Genomic DNA, 23778 nt, shown 5'->3' with positions numbered 1-23778 from the left:
TCCAAATACATAAAACCAAATATCAACTATTAACTTATACATGAAGTAGTTATAGTGTAATTATATAAATCTTCTTTAGTTCTAACGTACAAATAGGAATGATAAATAAATATCTAGGTAATGTTCTTGTAAGTTGTCTCAAAAATATCTTGGTAATGTGCTTATGAGATGTATCAATAATGTGAAATGCCTTTGAATATGCAAGCCCAAACATTTCTCTTTGTCAAAGATTCTAATTTGAAATTAGAGATTTTCTGCCCAAGCATTTCTCTTTGTCAAAGATTCTAATTTGAAATTAGAGATTTTTTGCCCAAACATTCTCTTTGTTAAAGATTCTAATTTGAAATTAGAGATTTTATTATTAGTTGTAGAGATGAATGAATACTTAAATTTCGGAGAAGGATAATGCCAAAAAATTTATTATTATACTATGTCAATTTTTGGATTAATTTTTTATACAATTTTTTTTATATATATTAAAAAAAAAACTGGAGTATGCCCTTAAACTGCTTCTACTTGGCTAAGAGCTCATCTTCCTCAGACGTAAGGAAACAGCTTAACGACCCAAGACCTAGAGGCATCTCCCAGGAGTGAAATCTTGCCCCCTTACAACCACCAACGGGTTATTCCATGTGGTGTGGTTTTCCTTGATTGACGATGATTAGTCAGCCTGCATTCGCAGTTAGCAAGCAATGATGGTTGTCCTCACTGCGGGCTTGACAACTGAGTTATTATAGGTTTTCCCACCTATGAAAAAAAGGATGATTTTTTAATTGTTATAATTCTTAAAAAAAAAAAAAAAAAAAAAAAAAAAAAACGATTAATGTACTTGTTTTTTGTTGTTCAAGGATAAATCATGACTATTAATTGAATTTTTCGAATTTTAAATAGTAAGGCTCTAGCCCAATAATATAACTAGAAGAGGGGCATTTTTCACTGGCAAGGAGACATGATAGTGGACTAAGCCATATCGAAAGCATCTTAGCCAACAACTCATCTAAACACATATATAGTCGCATCCAGTGTGATAGTAGAGTTGACATCTTAGTCAACAACTCATCTCGACACATATCTAGTGTCATCAAATGGTTTAAGATAACAACCTCAACGTTCCATTAAGCTTTGACCTAGATTTGAAGGATGGATTTTGTAAAATTTCCAAGGAAACATAAGAATATAGGAGGATGTCTCTAAGAATAGTAGAGGTGGTCAAACGATGAAGATACAATGAGGTGGTGAGGAGTTGGTTTCATAAATGTTAGTAACAATGGCAAAGAGGATAAAAAGCATTAGATAAGAGGACTGATAAACGTTAAAATACTAATATAGAATTTACCAAGTATTAAGAGAGATCAAATCTTTCAAGATGAAAACTTTTTTTTGAGTGCAAGACTTAAAGAAAATATTTTCACCTTGAGATTTGATTCCTGTCCACATTTGAGATGGAATTATACTAGTTCTTAATAATATTATTTATATTTATGTAAATTTCACATCTCTATATATAGAATTTATTTTATATGTTTATTAATTAAATTTAAATATGAAGTTATTCCACCTATCGAGGCGTCAAAGTATGTACCAATGGAGGAGGGGGCAGGAACCCACCATCTTGTCATCTCCCATCGCATTTAATGGGGGGGGGGGGATGGTGTGGCAGTCCCGCCCATTCAACCACACATGTTAACTATCATACATTCCCTTCGCATTAAGATGGAAGCCCTTGTTTCATCTACGAGTTATCAACCCATCTGTTGTAACTCTGTGTTCTTTTGCAACCTTAGCGAAATTCACCCATCACAGTTGGGATATTCTCCCCATGGTGTTGGCTTTGTGGAAAACTTTTCCATCTATCGTGGCTCCATGTTCTTCTGCAATTCCTGTGGCACACTCTTGCTGTAGGTGTGATCTTCCTCCCATTGCATTGGCTCTATGAGAACTCAATTGTATGAAGGTCTTAGTTTCCTGGAAGCCAACTTTCAATACATGCACCTAGTCTCAATTCCTCAAGCATAGAGCAGGGCGATAACTACTGAGGAGGAAACTTATAGGACATCAGATGTAGTAATATAAAGGGACAAATTCAAAACAAGAAGTGAATAGAAAGGATTCAAACCTCATTTACAACATTTCCATGCTCTGTGAGCAGACAATTGTAGGGTGATTTTTTCTGTGTCCAATCTCTACAACTTTTTCAATCTGTTAGTCTTTGCATGGTGGACTTTGGTTCATGGCCAACAAGGCATCTCAATGGTGTGTACTTTCATTGCTGTGCTTGGGATTTTATGATGTTGGACCCTACCCAAAGCTTATCTTTGTTTGTTCACCCTTTGTCACAACTTGCTAATTTGAGTTCTAGACCTTTCTATCAATTGAGTGTTAAATCTATGTTAACACTGTCCTAGACCCTATCAATTTGTTTCATTAGTTTTCCCTTCTATTGAGGGACATATTTAATGGAGCCTCTATTATCTCTAAGTACCATGCCTCACAACAAATGCAATGTCACCGGGAGTATGGAGGCTAAGACCTTTAGGGTCAACCTTGGGATTAATCCCAAGCTCAGCGGGTTGCAACCATATTCCATTCCTCCACCCCTCCAAAAATCCAAGAGGAAAATTTCCAACTCGAAGCCTTAACTAAAAATGATCGCTAAGCATAATCTTATTCTGAAATCAAAGAAAAATTAGCCAATTGGGTTCCCGACTCTTGTCATACTAGGGGACAACAACACCAATATATTAATTTCATCACCCTCCATTGGAAAATCAAGACTCCTAGGCAGGGTCCTGGAGGAAAAGCACAAGGACCGCAATAACATTATCTCTTGTATTAATGAAATTCAACGAGTCCAATGTCACCATTGCCCTTGTCTTATCAGGCTAGATGCTCATTTGGCTCACATAGAGGGCCATCTACAATGTGGCCTCAAGCCTTCAACTCCAGTAGGCACCAACACCCAAGATGCAACCCTAGTCACTTCATCAAATAATCCTCGTCCAGCCTCTTAGCTTATGCTTTTTACTTTCAGTAGGATAGTTTCTTATAGCAACTATGTATCTAGCCACCACCGATATTTGATTTTTGATATATATAGACTAGGACATGCCAAGAAACTTGCACTGCAAGATAACTTATTCGAGGATGGTTTTATTTTTGAAAGAAGCAGATAGATATTTGGATTAATATAAGTAGCTAGTTTATGGGCCAAAATCCTTACATAGATATTCATTTTCAAGAATCAAACTACTTTCAAAGGTTCATACTTAATGGCTAGCCTATTCTTAGGGCTATTTTTTTCTATAATTCAACAAATATGTTGGTTATAAACTTTACAAAGAATACCTAACAAAATCTTGTGTTTGCATATCATAAAAAATGTTTAAACTATGAAAACTTATCTAGCAATGGAGGAACAATCTTCAGTTGTTTCTGCTTGGGGTTTAATGCATCATTCTTTTCCTGTTGTATCTACCCCATGAACTACTCTAGCCTTTTTCTTTTAAGGCTCCGCATTGGTCCCTGCTTCGTCCTTGTTGTATCGGAAACCATTGTTGGAGTTCTTGAATTTAGTCACCTTACTATCCATTGATGTCAATTCTGAATGAAACTCAACTTGAAACATCTCCATATTGCTCCACAATAATTCAAATTTAGTGTTCATTAGCAATTGGTAAGTCTCTCTCCTTTTCTTCTTTTAATCCCCTATGGTCCAATGTTATTAACAATCCTTCAAGCGACTCTAGTAATTTTGTCAAGAGTTGGTTCAGATGACCCTGTTCTTCCTCATGAGAATATGTCTCAGTGTCCACCATGATCAAGATATATGACCCCACTCTTTGAATCCCTGGAAATGGTAGCCACCTCTACTCATGAATGGAGTTAAATGAAAAGGGTGTTCAAAGAACTATTGTGAGCCATATATAGCCTCTGTTTTTCCTGTCTCGCAGTCCACTAACATTGAATTGCACTACTTCCAAATTCATCTCTCAATCTTGGTTGATTGTTTGGATTGACATTCGAAAGATACATGGGGGGTAACAATAACTCCAGTTCGTGTTGGATTGAATTATGTTACAAAGTTGAGGCTCTGATCACTTGTGTGATCTCTTTCCTTCCTTGAAATCTTAAAATTGGAGGCCACTTATGTTCGAATGTGAATTCCTCCATATGCCAGATGTAAATCAGGATAAGACAAGGGTTCTCGTTTATTGATTTGTGTGGTTAGAAAATAAATGGTGTCTGCCTTTCCATCCTAGCAAGTGTCGGATTACTAGCCATAATTGCTAGCCCGAGGGATGTATAATCTTGCTAAACTCCTTATTTCTAGCTTGTCCTCCAATTCAACTATGTAATTTTTTACCTTCATTTTATACAAAGAATTCATGGAAGAGGTGCATTCAATATTCAATTATCCACTTCTAGGATCACTTGCTACATGGTAGTTCCTTTGTTTTCCAATGAATATTCTTTTTAATTCAAATTTATATAAACATAAGATAAGTCACTTTGATTAAATCCCAATATTTGTAGTGCAATTCCTTATAAACTAGGGGGGAGAGATGAATTTTGTGATCCTTTAGCTTCCCACGCTTGAAAAATCACAATCATAGAGTCTCCAAGCACTAGGATTTTGGAAGTTTTCTTTTCAATTATTGTTTCCAATCTCTTCTAGAGAGCAAGAGATTCATCTTGATTATTGGATGCTACACCCAAGCCCCAACCATATTGAGTCTTTATTTCATCATCGTGGCAAAAGACAACCCCTCTCGCTCATGCCACCCCTTATTCTAGGATAGTTTGAACTAATACCAACGTAGATCCATCTTAACTCTAAATCTACCAAGAGTCGAGAGGGATCAAATATTTCTGCATCTTAAGATACTCACATCTCAAGATATTTGATCCCTCTTGGCGCTTGGTAGATTCAGAGTGAAGATGGATCTAGGTTGGTTTAATTCCCCCCTTTAAATAGGCTATATTCCACATGAATACCATGGGAAATACCATGGTTCTCATAAACATGGAGCTCAAAAACCACTGGTAACTTGACCAAATCAATTTTACCTTAACTACCAAACACAAATTAATTTAAAAAAATAATAACGTAGAATTTCTATTTTTACATAGGGTTATTTTTATTTTTTTTCAAATTTACCTTAATTACCCAACAAGAATTGATAAAAAATAATAATAACGTAATATTTTAATTTTAACATAGGGTTAGTTTTATCTTATTTTATTTGGACTGAGTCAAAATGTTTACATAATATAACAGAGCATGACAAATCTCTTACATACTGGACTGGAGAGCGCCTCTAGGCCCAAAAAAGTAGACCTTTTCCCATAGTTTACACCTTAATTTAAATAGTGATATTTGGATTTGTATGATGATATTTTGAGGCAATATACATCTTAATTAATAATAAAGTAGAAAGTTCTTCAATATAATGGTTATAAATATGAATTATTATTTGGAGACAATTAAAATCTTAATTAGTAAAAAAATAGAAAGTTCTTAAATATAAAGGTTATAAATATTAATTATTATTTTACTTTGTATGGCAGAATGGATCTTAATTATAGTTACTATTTATACTTTATATATATATATTTCACATCTTTGTCTATATACAAATATTCTTATTTCAAATTATATGTTAATTAATTTAATTAATTAAGTTTGTATATGTTTATTAATTATATGTTTTGAGTCATGTATAGATAAGTGTTTATTAGAAGTCACCTTTGAAGGATGGATGGGAGAGCACTACGCGCGCGAGAGGATCCAAAACAGTGAGAGACTGCGCACAACACCATCGCCATGGCACCAGGAGGGGGCCGTGAGCTGAATCCTCCCCTTCCACCTGAGCTATCTGCGTTTCAAGAATTGGTAGCGGCATGCAATAAACAGTCAGCAAACAAAAGCCAGCAGAAGTTTGTCAAAATAATGGAAACCATCCCTATAGTTGCTCTGCCTACTGAAGAACCCTGCAAAAAAACTTTGAAACTAGTAGAACGAGGGCTTATTGGGCAGTTCACTAGGCTAGGGCCCTTGCCTAAAGCTGTAGATGCTTGGGTGCAAAGGAACTAATGATCTCTTGTCAAGGAAGGAATCGGGAGTCACTTTGTTGGTAAAGGCTTCTTTTTATTTGTATTTGAATCGATAGAAGACAGGAACCTCATATTCAGAAATGGCCTATATTTCATGGGTCCTCAGGGTTTGTACCTGAACCAATGGACTCCAGACTTCAATCCGACTCAGGATGTGCCCTCGGCTGTCCCCGTCTGGGTGCGCTTGCCTCATTTACCTCTACACTATCAGAACCCCAAATCCTTAGAAGCAGTAGGCAATAAACTTGGCAAATACATCGATCGAGTAGAAAGGAGGGACTAGTACTCCTGCGCAAGAATTTGTGTAGAATTTGACCTAGAGGAAGGCCTCCCTGAAGCTATAAAACATATGGTGGCCGACTGGTCTCACATCCAAGTGCTAGATTATGAGCAACTCCCATTTAAATGTCAACATTTCCATCGATATGGGCACTTTGCCAGGCATTGTAAAAAGAAATCAGAGGAGGGGGCCGATAATGTGAAAGGAGATCAATGGACTCAGGTCTAGAAATCAGCCATAGCTAAGCAGAACGACAGAACCAAAGGGAAAGGAGTGTTCACGGGTAGTGGTGCTCCACCCATAGTGTAAGGGGAGGGGAGCTCAGTCCCTCCAAGAGCAGACATACCCACCAATCCCTTTGAAATACTCAGTACATCAGAAAAGCTCCCAAATCCAGCAAATGAAGAGGCTGAACAACAGGCCATTACTATGGAAGAAGATAAAAGGTAGGAGGAAACTGGCCCCCTCCAAATCAAAACTCCAAGAGGTGTCTCTAGCTCCCCAACCTATGCAAATATGACAAGTAAGAAGACTCCAAAGATTTCTGGATCCGTGGAAGATGAGACAACCGAGAGGCCTTCGAAAAGAGGGGAATAAATATCATAGAGAGGCAAGAGAAGAAGAGGTGGAGAGACAAAAAATGCAAGGCAACCAACCCATGATTGAGATGTCCATCGGTAGAAATACTAGAACCAGGCTTCCCAAGGGAGGTACTGCGCCCCCCCCACCCCCCCCCCCCCCCCCCCCCCCCCCCCCTCTACTAGTAAATAATGCGATTAGTCTCTTGGAATTGCAGAGGACTAGGGAATCCCTCAAAAGCTGAAGCAGTCAAGAACCTATTGAAATCATAATTTCCCGAGATCCTCATGCTACAAGAGACTAAAATAGAAGGGGAAGCCCTTCTTAATCTTAGCAAAGTAAAATGGAAAACAAAAACCAGAAAAGCAGTAAGTGCAAGGGGTACATGTGGCGGGCTTGCCACTCTCTGAGAGGAAGAAAAGTTTCAACTTGAGAGCTCCTTCCAAACACAACATTGGATTTACACTAAACTACGACACCTTGCTAGTAAGATTACCTTTTCTCTCTTTAATATTTACGTCCCTATCCTCTATGAAAAAAAGAAAGACTGCTGGCAAACCCTATCTGATATCCTTGAAGCTTGCTCCCTCAAGAATATAATTCTAACAGGAGACTTCAATCTAATATTTGAACCAAAGGAAAAAAGAGGAGGAATCAACAGCAGGGACCACTTCCTTTCCTTCGTGGAAGACCTGATTCAACAAAGGGATTTACTGGACTTTAAGCCAAAAACAGGGCTTTACACATGGACAAATAATAGAGTTGGGGCGGAGCACATTTTAACCCGGTTAGATAGATTATTACTTCAGAGCACCTTCCTCTCCGAAAAGAAGATCATTTCCACAAAAATTCTTCCAAAGCTGACTTCTGATCATAAACCCATTCTTCTTATCCTGGAAGAAGAGGAAAATATGGGGCCAATCCCCTCCTGGTTCAGCCCTCTCTGGTCAAACAAGGAAGGGTTTATGGATACAGTCAAGAAGGTCTGGTCCATCCCTGTTCTTGAATCGCCCAACTATATATGGGAGAAAAAGCTAAAGGCCACCAAAAAAACCTCAAAAGAATGGATAAAAAATCCCATTGACTCCCCCACTAGTCATAGAAAACAGAATATAAAGCAACTGCTCAATTTGCAAAGTGGCATTGAGTTGCAAGACATTACCTTCTCAGAAATTCAGAACGAGCAAGAACTCCAACTCAACACTTTCCGATCATTCAAAGAGGAGGAAGAATCCTTGAGGCTCAAATCGCGTAATCTCTAGCTTGTGTATGGAGACAAAAATTCAACCTTCTTCCACAAGTAGATTCGAACTCGACTTTCTAGAAACAACATTGCTGAAATCACCTCATCAGATGGGGCTGTTCTCAAAGGCACAAATCTATTAAAAGAGGTTGAAACCTCTCATTTCCAGTAGTTGTACAAAGAATAAGGTGCGAATGATGATAAGGAATCATAAGAATTCCTCAAACACATTCTAAGACTGGTTAACGAGGAGGATAACTCAAGAATCCTGAAGCCCTTCACTAAGGACAAAATCAAAAATGTCATATGGAAGATGGAAGTAGACAAAGCTCCAGGACTCGATGGGTTCTCCATTCACTTTTATAGAATCTGGTAAGACATCATCAAGGCTGATTTGTTTCAAATGATCAAAGGCTTCCTCCCAAAAGCCAAAGTGGGAGGAAGCAAAAACTCCACTTTCCTAGTGCTAATCCCCAAAAAAAGTGAATCTAGTGGCGTTCGATTACTTTAGGCCAATCTCGCTATGTAATGCATCCTACAAAATACTCACCAATTTACTTGCAAATAGAATAAAGCTGCTACTAGAAAAACTCATTTCTCCCAACCAAGGTGGGTTTGTCAAAGGCAAGCATATCCTGGACAACATGATTCTGGTGCAGGAAATCATTCATTCCAACCACCAACGCCAACAACAAGGCATGCTGATTAAGCTGGACATGGCGAATGCCTTTGATCGGGTAAGGCATTCTTTCCTCCTCCAAGTTCTTTCCTCATTTGGTTTCAGTTCTGATTTTATAAAATTGATTAAAGCATGTATAGGAGAACCTTGGATAGCCCCTTTAGTAAATGGCAGGCCGGATAACTACTTCAAAGCTTCGAGGGGCATTAGGCAAGGATGCCCACTGTCCCCCTTCCTGTAAATTCTGATGGCAGATTCCCTAAGCTGAAATCTTACAATAGAGAAGCTTAATGGGACACTTCCAGGCATCAGGGCAATAAAAGGAACAACACCAATCAATCATGCCTTGTTCGCCGATGACTCTATCCTTATGGGAGGAGCCTCCATTAAAATTGCAAGGGCTTTCAATGAAGTAATCCAAAGCTTCTGTAGAGTTTTCGGAGCTATGGTCAACAAGAGGAAAAGCATTGTGTATGGCTGGGCGGTAGACCAGCAAACTATTCTCAGGATTGCTCAAGCCCTGGGCTTCACAGGCTATGCCTCTTGGGAGAAATTCAAGTACCTAGGCCTACCTTTAACGTTGGGAACCGCAAGGCCACTCATTGGATGGAAATTATAAACAAAATCAAGGCAAACATGACTACATGGGGCGGGAAGTGGCTTACCACAGCTGGGAAGCTCATTCTCGTAAAATCTGTTCTCTCCTCCCTTCCAATCTATCAGGCTTCGTTTCTCTTAGCTCCAAAAATGATCACCGAACAAATATCTAAGCTGATTCGAAATTTCCTATGGCAAGGAGGAAAAGGGAACCAAAAAAAATTTCAGCTTGTAAGCCGGGACATAGTGAAAAGGCCAATATCTAAAGGTAGACTTTAGGTAAGAGACCCCAGGTTGGCCAATCTGGCCTTGGGAGGTAAGATTCTCTGGAAAATCTTCTTAAATCAAAGACATCTTCTAAGTGAAGTTCTAATTAAAAAGTATCTGCATGGGCTCTCAATAAATAATATGGATGAAGGAGCTTCCTACAAAGGAACCACGCCATGGAAGTTATGCAACCGAGGTTGGGAGTTCTTTAAAGACCATCTCTACAAAATCCCTGGAAATGGAAAACAAATTGGGCTGTGGGAAGACAAGATCATGGGCCTCCAACCCCTAAAATTTGCCCCTGAAATTGCAGATTTGTGTGACTGGCTCATTCAGAATGGCATTCACAAGCTGGCTGATATATGCTCTTGGGACTCTGGAGGGAATTGGAGCAATTGGGCTCTCCATCGCCCCCCTGACTGGCTTCTTCCTCAACTTCACCTCTTCCTAGCTAAGCTCTCAGGTCTGGCTCTTGTGCATCTCCATTCGAGGGACAAGTGGGGCTGGGGGAAGACCGAAGCTTACTCAACATTGTAGGGCTTTGCAGCTCTTCAAGAACATCAACCTCAGATCCACTCTACATCGCTTTGGTAGCATGTTTGGGACCCCTTTGGCCTCCCAAAAATTAATTTCTTCTGCTGGATTCTCATGCACAGAAGGGTCCTCATTGGAGAAAATTTAGTGAAACGTGCAATTAGAGGACCCCATAGATGTCCTCTCTGCTGCTCGGCACAGGAAATGATTGAACATTTGTTCATTGACTGCCCCTCCACTCAAGAAGTATGGTCGCAAGCAATGCTCGAGCTCAATGCCCAAATTCTAGCGCAACTTTCAGTAGTTAGTCTCTTCATCTCCTGGAAAGAGCGCTACCCTCACACTTTGAAGAGCAAATAAACATGGGCCAAAATCTAGAATGCAATTCCAAAATTCATCTGCTGGGAAGTGTGGTTAGCTAGGAATGAAGCCATCTTCAACAATAGATTACAATCCACCAATGTAGTGACTACCAAAGCCAAATCTCTGCTATTGGAATCTTACGAAAATAGACCTCATAAGCCAAACAATGCTTTCCTCCCAGAAGAGATCAGATGGCTAGGTGAGTCCCTGAGGCGGGCCAAAAAGAACCCCTCTTGGCCTTGCCTCAATCCAGAGTGGCGACTTCGGATCTCTAAGTTGAACTTTCAAAAGTGGTGGAAAAACCAAGGAAAAGTTTTGATATTCTTCGACGGAGCCTCCAAAGGAAACCCGGGGATATCAGGGGCAGGGGGAGTAATCTACTCCTCAGACGGGTACAAAAAGGAAAACTTCAGTTGGGGCCTAGGACAGAGCACTAATAACCAGGTAGAGATTCTAGGACTGCTCAAAGCATGTTAGCTTGCTTAGGGGAACAGAGAGGAAAAACTTCAAGTCTTTGGGGATTCAGAAATCCTGATAAAAATCCTAAACACAGGTGATCAACTCAATAGCTCGACACTCAACAAGACCCTTGAAAGACTAAGGAAACTGCTGCAGAACTTCACTACCTGTTCATTCTACCATATCCTCCAAACTATGAACAAGGAAGCTGACATAAGGGCAAATAAGGGATGTCTCTTAGCCCAAGGTTTTCTGTTAAAGAATGATGAAGCAACAGAATGTCATCCTATTCCTTAACAGAGAATACTAGCAGTGTGTTGAAGGCTCGAAAATCGGGTCTGCAACAAGGTAGATAACCACCTGGTCTGGACCTTAATGCAGCTCCTTTTCCGTTTGGAATAGTGGCTTCGACTGGGGATGATGGGACCAGTTTCCCAATCTGTTTATGATGGGTGTACTAATGGGATGATGTTTTTCTTTTTGTGGGGTTTTATGGGGTGAATGCCTATTCTAAATCTATTCTACCTTTTAACTATCATATGCAATCTATTCTAATGAAAGAAAACATCTAACATTAAACTATCCCGAGAGTAACGTTTTACTTATGCGATCTAAAATAATTTCCAACAACAATCGATAATGAAAATCATTCAATCGCTACGAGAAAAGAATCCATTAAAAATGATTGTTTCGTATAAAAAGTTAGCCGAAACAATTATGAGAAACATATCGAATAAGAGTTATTCATATACTCAACATAAAAAAGTAAGTTATCACCATACAGAAGTGCAATATTGACAACTAAACATTCAAACTTTCATATATCAATAACTGAAAATAATTTATCACTTGGCACATAAGTAAAAAATATTAGAAGATAAAAATACCATTGGTAATAAGTTCTACTCATGAGCTGCAGCAATATAGATTTATCTTCAAATTACTCAACATCCACTAAGAGTACAAAAGTGCATTTCATTAGCAAATATCAAACTCTTATAAAAATAAATCTCATTTCATTCATTTTATGAAAACCTCCTCAGTGGGGGGCAAAATGCACGTTCTGAAGAATTGTTTTTGATTAAACTCTGGACCCCTCTCCAAATGCATGAGAGCGGTTTAAATAATACTCTATGAAATCTAAAAATAAATATTACATAAATAGATGAGGAGGTTTAAACGACCTGCCTCATTTTAAGCAAAAAATGAACTAAAACAAAAAAAAAATTGTATTTATGATAAATCCTGTATCCGATATTTTAGATTGCAAATATCCAGCATCTGTTTCAAGAGCGTCGGTTGGCCGACTTCAGCTTTTAAATGTCCTACAAATACGACATTGGCAAGAGATGGCACTATGTTATCGGCAGAGGTTATGAGGCATTTCAGGGTCATCCATTGGCTATGTGGCTTTACCAGGTACTGCCAATATGTGTCCCAGTTTAACCTGTTTACTTGTTTAATTGCTTCTGCTTTTTCCTCTGTTGTTTGTTTCCAATTTGTTTGAAGTTGTTGTGCCTTTGGAAGGAAGCCCAGGTTAGTCTCTGATATCAAATTGGCCTTGTGTAGATTTTCATTTATGCACTCAATGAAATTGTTCGTTGCTGCCGCTGCCTCGTCTCCTCCATCGTCTGTTCTGCTTCCTTAAGCCTAGAATCCCATTTTGCAAATAACATCTCTTTGTACGATTCGTCGATTCTGGGAAATTCTGCTCTTTTCCCTTCTTTTGATATCTGCCAGTTCAGGAAGTCTGAAACCTTCTTTTGAGATCTTTTGGCAGAGTAGTTCTTCCTACTGCAAGAGCTAGGCATTAAGAGCAAGTGCTTCTACGATAAACTCCCCAATCTTGGGATCATATTTATGCAGTTCTAACATAGCTTGTAACTATTCTTCTTTATTATGCAAACTGCTTTGATGATCCAATTGCATCTGCTGGAAGTCTTTCTGGAGTTTTGTCAACTGTATCTCTGCTTCTTTATTTATGCTGACTTGCTATACTTGTTGTTCCAAAAACAAAATCCTATCCTCTTTCTCCTTTAGTAGCATTTGAACTTCTGTTGCTTTATCAATTGTTGCCAAAGCGTATGCTCCTGCGATCTAAGAGAGCCTAGTTAGATTTTCCGATGGGTCTGTAATGGGGTCTTTCCAAAGAACATCCAGAGGTTCATCCTCTAGAGTGAGTATGACATCTAGATTTATTTTCTTTCTTTGCCTTATGACGACAACGTTATGTTGAGGGCTATAAAATACGTCTAGAGGAGGAATCTCCTCTATCTTTAGTACAATTTCAGATGACGAAGCAACAGGAATATGCTCCGTTTCCTGAGTTTTGATAGCCCCTTCTACCACCATTTCTGTGGCCATCTCTCTTGGGTTTGTCAGTGGCTCTGCGCTCTGTTCCTCAGTGTTGATTAACTTGTTAAAATTTTCCCATTCCCCTTCTAGATCCACTACAAGTGGCTTTGTTGGCTTTGTAAGGGGAGTGGGAACTTCAACTTGTTTTGGGGACAAAGCCTGCTGGTCAGGATTTTCTGTAGATTGAGCTGTGTCTTTAATTGACCCCTCACTTCTGCTGTGTTCACTCTTGGATTGATCACCAGAATTTTCAGCTGATTCTTTTTCAGAATTTTTTTTAGACTTCTCCTCTTTTGAACTTCCACTTATGCTAACACTAGGAGTAGGCTCCCTTATTGGTTCAATAAGCAATTGGTCCAACGGGACCTTTGTTAACCTCTGTTTTCTATAATTGTCAAACTTTTGGAGTTTTTCTTGGTCAAATTGAATTCATGCCATATGTAGAACCTCTCTGAAGGTGTTCTTCTGCAGAAAGACATCGTCAAAGGGATCTTCTTCATTGGTAAACACTTTTATTTTAACCATTGTAGCAAAATTACTTACAACACTAAAGGGAACATACTACCTCCCCGGAAACTTTGGTAGTTGTAAACATAACATATTATCAACTTCTTTAAAAGCATGACCTAAATCAAATAATGCAAAAGCTCTGCATACTACAGGAAATTGAGGCCAAATGGCCTTCTTAGAATCTTTCAGTACTTTGCTCATTCCCCCAACACCACAAGTCTGGTAGGCTATTTCCTTGGGCATTAGTTTTTTGGGGACGTAAAAAGGTAGCACATGGGGTGAAGCAATGCTGCCAAACACTCTAATATATGTGAACAACTCTTCCCCAAACCACATTCCCATGGGGAGATTGTCTACTTTAGCTTTTGGGGAAAATCTTGGGGCGTCTCTATTGTAGAGCATTTTATGAATAGGGAGAATAACTCCATGGCAAATCTTGTAGAAATGTGAGATGAAATTGGATTCCCACAATACTTAGTGATAAACCTGAATGGGAAGAGGATTTTGTACTTTCCACTTCCATCCCATAATAGGGAAATCGGAAACAAAACAAATAGCGTCCATGACATAGACGCTAAAAAAGAATGGAAGGTAAACCGTTGAAGTAAAGCTTCTTTTAGTTCGATATCCTAAAATTGCAGAGGCTAAATTATCTGATAAAATTTGGGCCCAATCCATTATGGTGGCATTGGTAGCCGCATCCAATAAAGGTAACCATTCTGATGAAAACTTGTTCATGTCTAGTCTCCCAAACAGTCTACATAACATTGCATCGGCAAAACAGTAAGGAGAAGAAAGAGAGGTAGTGGAATACATACCATTTTTATCCTTCTTCAATCTTTCCTCATTGTTTGACCAGTGCTGTGTGCATTTTACCAAGTCTTCGTTCTCCTTAGGAAACTTTTCTACAAACTGCTTTTTGTAGCTAGCCTAGGGTTCTGGCAAGTGGTACATATGTCTCAAATTATTTGGGGCAAACTAACCCATGACTTGCTAACTGACCATCTTGAACTCTCAATTAGATATGTCTGCGTGATCTATAATCCATTTCACCATATCAGTGTAGGGGAGTATCTTCGGCCTCGCAGCAATGCAGTGTAGAAACGAGCATGCAAGCTCAGTTAGGGATGCTTTAGAAGAGCCGCGTCCATCTGTTGTAACTGTAACTTTCATAATTCTCGAGTTTTCCTCTTCTAACAACTGGTACATAGCTTCCCAGGTAGATATCCTTGTGACCCTAGTACAGGTAGTGTCTGTGAATAATGGAGTCATTTCTATTTTCTCAGATGCAGGTTCCTTGCCTTTCTTCCCCATTTCGTCGTGTATTATGCTCTCTGTGTTATTCTTGAAAGTTGCAAGCAGAGAGCAAAGATATGATAAAGATGATAGTGAATACAGGAAAAATCAATAGAAAGACAAAAATAAGGTGACGGGAAAGCTTTTAATTGTAAATCATATCAAAAGATATCACCTTGCGTCAAATGGTCCTTTACCCTGATTCGAATTGTTTTTTAATAAATGAACACTAATGGACCATTAAGCTAAACTTTAATGTTCATAACTTTGCGTCAAATGCTGGAAAGTACTGTCCTAGAACTCTGAGCCCTTTGATTTGCGATAAAAGTGATTTTGTGATTTGCTTCGCAATATCGCAGATCGCAATATCGCAAAACCTGCTATCGTTAAAAACCATCGTTAAGTCGGGCGGCTGCGATATGCGATTTGCAAGAGGCTATCACATTTCGTGATATTTGGGTGTGTTACATAAAGTAGCGCTGCGGAATTTGGAATTTGAGATGCGATGAGGTTGGGTTGTAAGATTTGTGATCTCACATTCTCGCGGATCGCATTTTTGAGGAGTTATTTTTATAAGGGATACCTGCCGTGACCTTTTGCGATGCAATAATATCGTTTTAAAGCGGGTTTTTAAAAGCTTTCTTAACGTTCAAGACTTTTCGTTATAAGGCTTTTCTTAGGTCTTATGGTCATGTAGCGCTTTTTATAGGAAAACTCATAGTTTGTGATGTTTTATGTGATTGGATTATGGAAAGGTAAATTTACATGTTTTAGCAAGTTCCATTTTGATATCTTGTTTTATTCTAAAAACAAAAGGCAACCTTAAATGCTAAGATTTGATTTTTTGGAAGGGTCCCCATTTATTAATCTTATTGCTAACACTAATAAAAGGGGGGGGGGTGGGGGTTGTTGATGGTCACAACAATTGGCGATTCACTTGAAAGAACCAGTTATCTCTGATGGTTTTTTGAATTTTCTAAAACTTCTAAAATAAAGATGGTTTTGAAAATGAAACTTTATTGTAGAAATATAAGGTAAACAATGATATTGGTTAATAACAACATCTTGTTCCAACTATCTTTATTCTGATTATCTTCTTCCCAAAGTTAGTCATTGTACTCACATCAGTCATTACTTGGTTTGTGAAGATAAAAACAAAGATATCTCCTTAGATCAGTTTAGGTGTACTCATTTGTCGTAGGTAGAGCCTCTACTGCCAGTAGGCATCCATAGCCTCAACAGGGTTACCTATTACCATGGAAAATTTTAGGGCGAATGTTCGCCCTTTGGCAAAATTAAGGGGTTTTAAATTTTTAGTGGGCGAATATTTTGTATCATAGTACATTTTTACAAATCGCCTCAAATAGCCCACCTTATTTTAAGCGAGAGGGTAAAAAAGGTAAATTTAGCCCTTGAAATTAGGAGTTACAACCTTCCATTCGCCTTAATTTTCAAGAATAGGTTTTATTTAAGTGAATCCTATGGGTCAAATACCAGATTTATAAAAGAGGTATGGTAAATTAATAAAAATATAAATAAATGAGAGGTATCGTAAATAAATAAAACATTTTTTATATTTACTCCATAAGTCACCTTATATACATCCAAGGGTGTAAAAAAATAAAAATATAAATAAAGTGGAGGTATGGTAAATAAATAAAACCTATTTTTATACTTACTCAAAAAGGTATGGTAAATAAATAAAAATATAAATAAACTAGACTTATGGTAAATAAATAAAACCTCTTTTTATATTTAGTCCATAACCCTCTTTCTATTTATGAAGACTCAAAAAAAGAGGTTTTATTTAAGTGAATCCTATGGGCCAAATACCATATTTGTAAAAGAGGTATGGTAAATTAATAAAAATATAAATAAATAAGAGGTATGGTAAAAAAATAAAAAATTAAATTTTTTTTTTTTTTTTTTTTTTTTTTTTTTTTTTTAATATTTACTCCATAAGTCACCTTATATTTATGAACACTCAAAAAATGCATTATATTTAGGTGAAACCTATGGGAAAAATACTATGGGCCAAATACCATGGGCTAGATTATTATTAATACCATGCAAAAAACATTATTAACCCTAATATTAGTATTAATAAAAATAAAAATGGCACATGGTATTGACCCATGGTATTCACGTGGAATGTAGCCTATTTAAATGGGGGAATTAAACCAGCATAGATCCATCTTTACTCTGGATCTACTAAGCCCCGAGAGGGATCAAATATTGTGATATGCAAACTAGCATAGAGTGAAAAAATATTTGATCCCTCTAGGGGCTTGGTGGACCAAGAGTAAAAATGGATGTTGTAATTTAATGTATGTTAAACATTTTAACTTGGTTAAAATAAAAAATAAAATAAAAATCAATTACTAATTTTATTAATCTTAATAAATTACTATTAGTAATTTTTAAGCTGAAGGTTTATGATAACCCATGGTAATACCATGGTATTCATGTGAGCATAGACTATTTAAAGGGGAAATTCTATCATCTTAGATCCATCTTAATTCTGGGTCTACCAAGTGCTCAGAGGGATAAATAGATTTCATCCCCCTAAGAGTGGTAGATATGGAGTTAAGATGGATATAGGTTGGTTTTTATGATAATGATGATATTATATATACTTAGGAAATTATATTGTAAAAACATCTTAACGTGAATGGTTAAAGCTACATTTAGTAACTTCACAAAATTTAGTAAAAAATATCAATATCTCCATTAATATTGGCTTTTAACTTTTTCTGATTTAACAAAAAAAATTCAAAACAATGAAACCTTATCACTCTTTCGGCATCACCCTCGCAGAAGATTTCTCACCATTTTTCAAACATTCTCAATATGATATCTTCATGAAAAAGTTTAGGTACTGATGTTGGATTAGTTGTTTGAAAAATAAGCTGGTTTGTACAACCTTTCATCTTCTGTGCTATTCTTAGTTTGTCCTAATGATCTGTAGGGGTTGGAGCCATTGCACCATATTTTCCTAAAAGGTGGAGATTGTTCACCAAAAAGGAAATTAATCTACATGTTATAACGTTGTTAAAAAATGCGAGACCTATGAGGGTAGTGAATTATGCTAGTAAGCAATTTAGATTGGGAGAGACGTAATTAAATTTTATTATTTAATTGAAGATTTCCAATTAAAATAATAATAAATCTACATCTATATATTCATATATTGATTGGAAGGATTCTCACAATGGTCACTTCTTTCAATTAGATCCCCTTCAAGCCTTTGGGATACCTAATACTTTCTTATATAATATAGTTGGGGCTTGCTACTTGTTGGTGTGTTGGGGTAAACAAACTTGATGTGTTTTTTTTATCTCACAGTTGGAGTTTATGGAATAAGAAAGAAATTTGGTAACTTGAAAAAGGTGGTAGCTTGACAAAAGTTGTAGAGAAAAGATTAATCTCTCCTACCTTGACAGAACTCGTTGTCAATATCAACACCTATAAGAACTTTGTTGTGGAATATTATCAAAACTAATAGAAGGATATGAAAGAGTGTATTGTAAGAACCTTGACAAACACGGTGACTGAAACTTGGAACATTGTTTGACGAAAGAGAAAATTATGTTTATTTTTTCCAAACATGTATGTTAGTATATTACAGTTTAATGAATATGTTTTCTTATTATCATATATGGTTTCATACTTTAACAAAACATTCGCCAAGACTTCACAATGTTTTATTATTCAGTAAAAGATTTGCCAAGATCTTACAAGATTTTATAATTCAGTGAAAGATTCTCCATCACTGTACAAGATAATATAATCTGGTGAGAGATTCGCTAAAAAAATTATATATACATATTATATTATTGATAAAATTGCCTCCCATTTTTCCTATGTATCATGGGGATTAGCCAATTTATTATACATATAAATTTAGGGTGGTTCTTAAAATTTTCCCTGCCTATTACCCAACAATGATCCAGTATCCTACTTAAGAAGCATGCAATTTTCAAAGATAAATCCTCATACACACTTATTGCTTTTTCTTTTCTTATTACTCTTTTAATTCTTAAAGAACAATGTCTTGGTTTGGAGGCCAAAATTGACAGTGCCATTCACTTGATTTATAACTTAACTGAACAAGCTGGCTCGTGAAGAGACCCCTTGTCTTTTGATTGAAACAATCTCAAGCCATTACCCTATTTTGGTATGCAGTATGGCAATGTTAGTTAGTTATAATATTTATGATCATGATAAGCCGGCTCTTGATGAGACCTATTATTCTTTAAGTTTGAAGTGCATAGTTGGATTACTCTTTGAGTCTCGCAATTTCCTAAAGTAGGGAGAAAGTCATTTGATCCTTAAGAATTCTTCCGGACGACAATTGTAGAGTTCAAAAATAGCTTTTCCATAGAGAATATTTGTTTTTTTTATTGGTACCTTTTATGACTGATGTGAGGAAAACTTCTTCCTAAGGTTGATTCTGACCAAAACTAGTATAGTTGAAACAAAAGAAAAAATAAAAATTTTCAAAATGATAGCACTTGACCCTATCTTTCAAAAATAAAGATTAATTTTCCTAACCACTCCTACTTATACAAGCGAAAACAAAATGGACATGAGACACTATTCTTTTGTGGAAACCAAAAGTAAACATTTTCAACCTGTTTTATTATAAAAAAGAAAACTATACTAAAAACAATAATCTACAGAAAATAGAAGAAATCATATTCTATGGGAAATATTTTTTAAGGATCTGTCCATTAATAGGTAAAGATTATCTTTTCCCTGCTAAATCTTGTAACATGAAATTCGATGGACCGATGATTTCGACAATTTGGAATGGTCCAAGCCACATCTGTTGGAATTTAGTATGCTTGCCTTTCTCTTCATGGGCTTTATCCCATTTCAATACTAAGTCTCCAAGCTGAAAATCTTTTCTAGATACCAAGTTTGAATCAAAAGAAGCTTTTACTAATTGTTGATGATGCGCATGGGTAATTCTAGCCTTTTCTCATTCCTCTTCAAGCTTAAGGATCTGCAGTTGTCTTAATTGCAAGGATGAGGAAGGGGTTTCTTCAATGAATTGAACTAAGGCTAAAGAAGGAATAGCTAGATTTGTTGGTAGGACCACTTCTTTCCCATAAACTAAATTAAAAGGAGAAGTTCCAATAGAAGCTTTCTGAGTTATTCGATCTGCTCAAAGAGCGTACATTAAATACTTATGCTAATTTCTATGATTTTGTCGTTTAATGATTCTAATAAGATTTTTGTTCATTGATTCAACCAACCCATTTCCTTGCGGATAATAATTGGCAGAATATTTAAGCTTAAAACCTCTTTTGAGTGCAAATTCAATCATAGAATTACCTGAGAAATATGATGCATTATCAAACATTAAAGTAGAAGGTAAGCCAAACCTAGTAATTATGAATTGATCTATAAATTCGATGATACTCTCAGAGTTGGCTGACTTGAGTGGAACTGCTTCTACCCATTTGGTAAAGTAATCGGTAGCTGTAAGGATGTACTTATGTTGTTTAGAAGAGTGAGGAATGATCTCACCTATTATATCTAATCCCCATTGTTCAAATGGTTGATCGATGTTGACCGGATGCAATGGAAATGATGGTTTCTTTTGTCTTCCGGCAGTAGTCTGGAAAATCTGACATCTTCTTACATAGCTACGTGCATCCTTAAATAACGTTGGCCAATAGTAACTTGCGTGCAAGATTTTGTGTGCTATCGCATCTCCTGCGTAAAGTCCTCTCACTGGTCCGTCATGAAGTTCCTACAATACCTTTTCGGCTTCAGATTTCTCAAGGCATCTAAGGAGAACAGAATCATAATTCATCCTAAAGAGTACATCATTTACAATTTTATATTATTTAGCTTTTAGCCTTAGGGATCTTCTATTTGTATGATTCAAATGTGAAGGAGCATATCCATTTTTTAAGTAAAACATGATATCAACATATCTTGATTCGGTGTCGTTTAGGCTTACCTCATACACTTGTGCCTCACTATCTGGGGATTGTGTTTCTGATATGTGCGATGCTCCAACCAACATCCTGTAAAAACCTTGACCTTTTACAATATTTTCTAGTTTAATTTCAGCATCATATTCTTGCAGGGCTGTGACCCAATTTGCCCTCTTTTCGCCCACGTCTTTCTGTACCAAAAGATTTCTTACCGCTGGACATGGTACTATTATTTTCGTATGATTCTTGAGAAGGAAGGGTCTAAAGTGTTTGATTGCTTTGAATACAGCATAAGCCTACTTCTCAACGTCGGAATAATTTAATTCAGCTCCCTGCAAGTTTGAACTGAAGAAGGCAATTGGGGCTTCGACTTTATCTTGATTAGCTTGTGTGAGTATTGCAGCATACGATTTCTCAGAGGAAAATGTATACAAAGTGAAAGGATTAGAAAATCTTGGAGTCACTAGAGATGAGTCATTTATAATCTCTTGTTTTATTAGACCAAATGCTTCATGTTCTGCCTGACCCTATTTGAAGAGAGCATTTTTCTTTCTCATGGCTTGGAGAGGTGACACGATTCTTGAGAAGTCGGGGACAAATATTTTAGAAAAATTGATCTGACCAAGGAAGGATTGTATCACTTTTTTGTTATGGGGTAAGGATATCTCAGAAATCTCCTTAATCCTATCCGGATCAATATGGATTCCAGATTTAGACACTATGAATCTGAGAAGCTTTCCTTCACTTAATGCAAAAAAAGATTCTTTTGGATTAAGTGAGATCCCATATTTTTGACATCGTTGGAATATCTGTTTTAAGTCTCTGAGGTGACTACTGTGTTTTTTAGAATACACTGTTATGTCATCTAAGTAAATCACCATTGACCTATTCACTAATATTTTAAACACAATGTCCATGGCCCTTTGAAACATGGCACCGACATTAATAAGCCCAAATGGCATCTTTTGATATGCATAAGTGCTCCATTTCGTTCTAAATGTAGTCTTCAATTGATCATCTGGGTGGACTAAGATTTGGTTATACCCCAAGAAGCCATCTAAAAAGGACATCAGTTCAGACCCTGCAACCGATTGTAATATCTGTTCCATAGGGAGTAGTGGAAAATTATCCTTTTGGCAAGCTTTATTGAGATTCCGAAAGTCAATACAAATCAAGATATCTCCATTTTTCTTTCTGATTGGTACCAGGTTTGAAACCCATCTAGAATGCCTAACAGGAAAAATAATTTTGGCTTTCAGTAATTTGTTCAACTCAAACTTAATCTGGTTTTCCAAATTAGGATGGATTTTCCTCAATTTCTGTTGGACTGGATTTTCATCAATGATCATCGGAATAGTATGCTGTATGATTGAAGTGTCGTAAGTTTTGAGATCATCGTAATTCCAGGCAAAGACATTTTTGTATTGTTTCAACAGTCGAATGAACACTGATTTTTCCTTGAGTGTTAGACCAAGACCTAAGTTGATATTCTGTGGTTTTATGTCATTCCATAGATTCACTAATTCATATCTCAGAGTTGAACTCTGAAGTTTTGAATTGGTGGACCATTTGAATCTGTCCTTTAAATCATATAGGTATTCCAACTTGACTACAGATTTGGGTATAGCGTTATTGCTGCTTCCTTGTTCCAGTTGCTTGTCATGTTAGTCTTCATCAATTATTTGATTATTATAAGAGCCTTCTGAAGTCAGAAAACTCACAATATTAGGGTCATTGTTAAAAAATCTCCAGTTGGCATTATTATCAGGAATGGAGGGTCTAAAGATTAATTCAATCGAGAATCTGTCTAGACTATAGTCCTCTGATGGAATGAGCTTGGAAGCCACATTAGCAAGGAGATCAGTACTAGCATTTTGGAGTCTGGGAATATATCAAATATTAAATGCTATAAAGTGTGAAGTCAGGTCTTGTACTAACGATTGATAGTGCTTCAAGTGTCCTGACAGACAGTGTATAGTATTTCATACCTGTTTGATAACAATCTCAGAGTCTCCAAAGACTTGCAGATATTTGATATCAAGCCCGATTTCCTTGTATAGCCCTTGAACTAACACTTCATATTCAACAGTATTGTTCATGCAATCGAACTCGATTCTACATGTTACCATGGTTTTCTCTCCTTTTGGACTAACTAATATACAACCTGCTCCCGCTCCTTCATTAGACTTAGAGCCATCAAAAAATAATTTCCAAAACAAAGATTTATTTATAGTTTTATCTACAAAATTAATGCATATAGAAGTATCCATTTGAGAGAAATTTTCTATTTGAGATAAAACATAATTTTCTAAAAAAGGTGAAGTATGAGCATTGAAATTTCCTAAGAATGAATCAACATAATAGTTTCCAATTATATTATTGTTGTACGCTATAGGTTCGTTTTCACCTTCTAACTCCGTTACAATATACTTTTGGTGTCTTTCTCGCTCAACCTTTATTTGATTTGGTTTACCATTGTAAGGGAGCCACATATGAGACCAGTCAGTCGCAAAGTAACCGTGAAGCTTCTTTGACCAATCCCTGCTAAGAA

Source organism: Pinus tabuliformis, chromosome 5_2, assembly GCF_031772625.1.
Source record: "Pinus tabuliformis cultivar Carrire ecotype Pingquan chromosome 5_2, CPIR1, whole genome shotgun sequence".
In the NCBI taxonomy this organism is placed as follows: domain Eukaryota; kingdom Viridiplantae; phylum Streptophyta; class Pinopsida; order Pinales; family Pinaceae; genus Pinus; species Pinus tabuliformis.
This window is presented reverse-complemented; position numbering follows the sequence as displayed.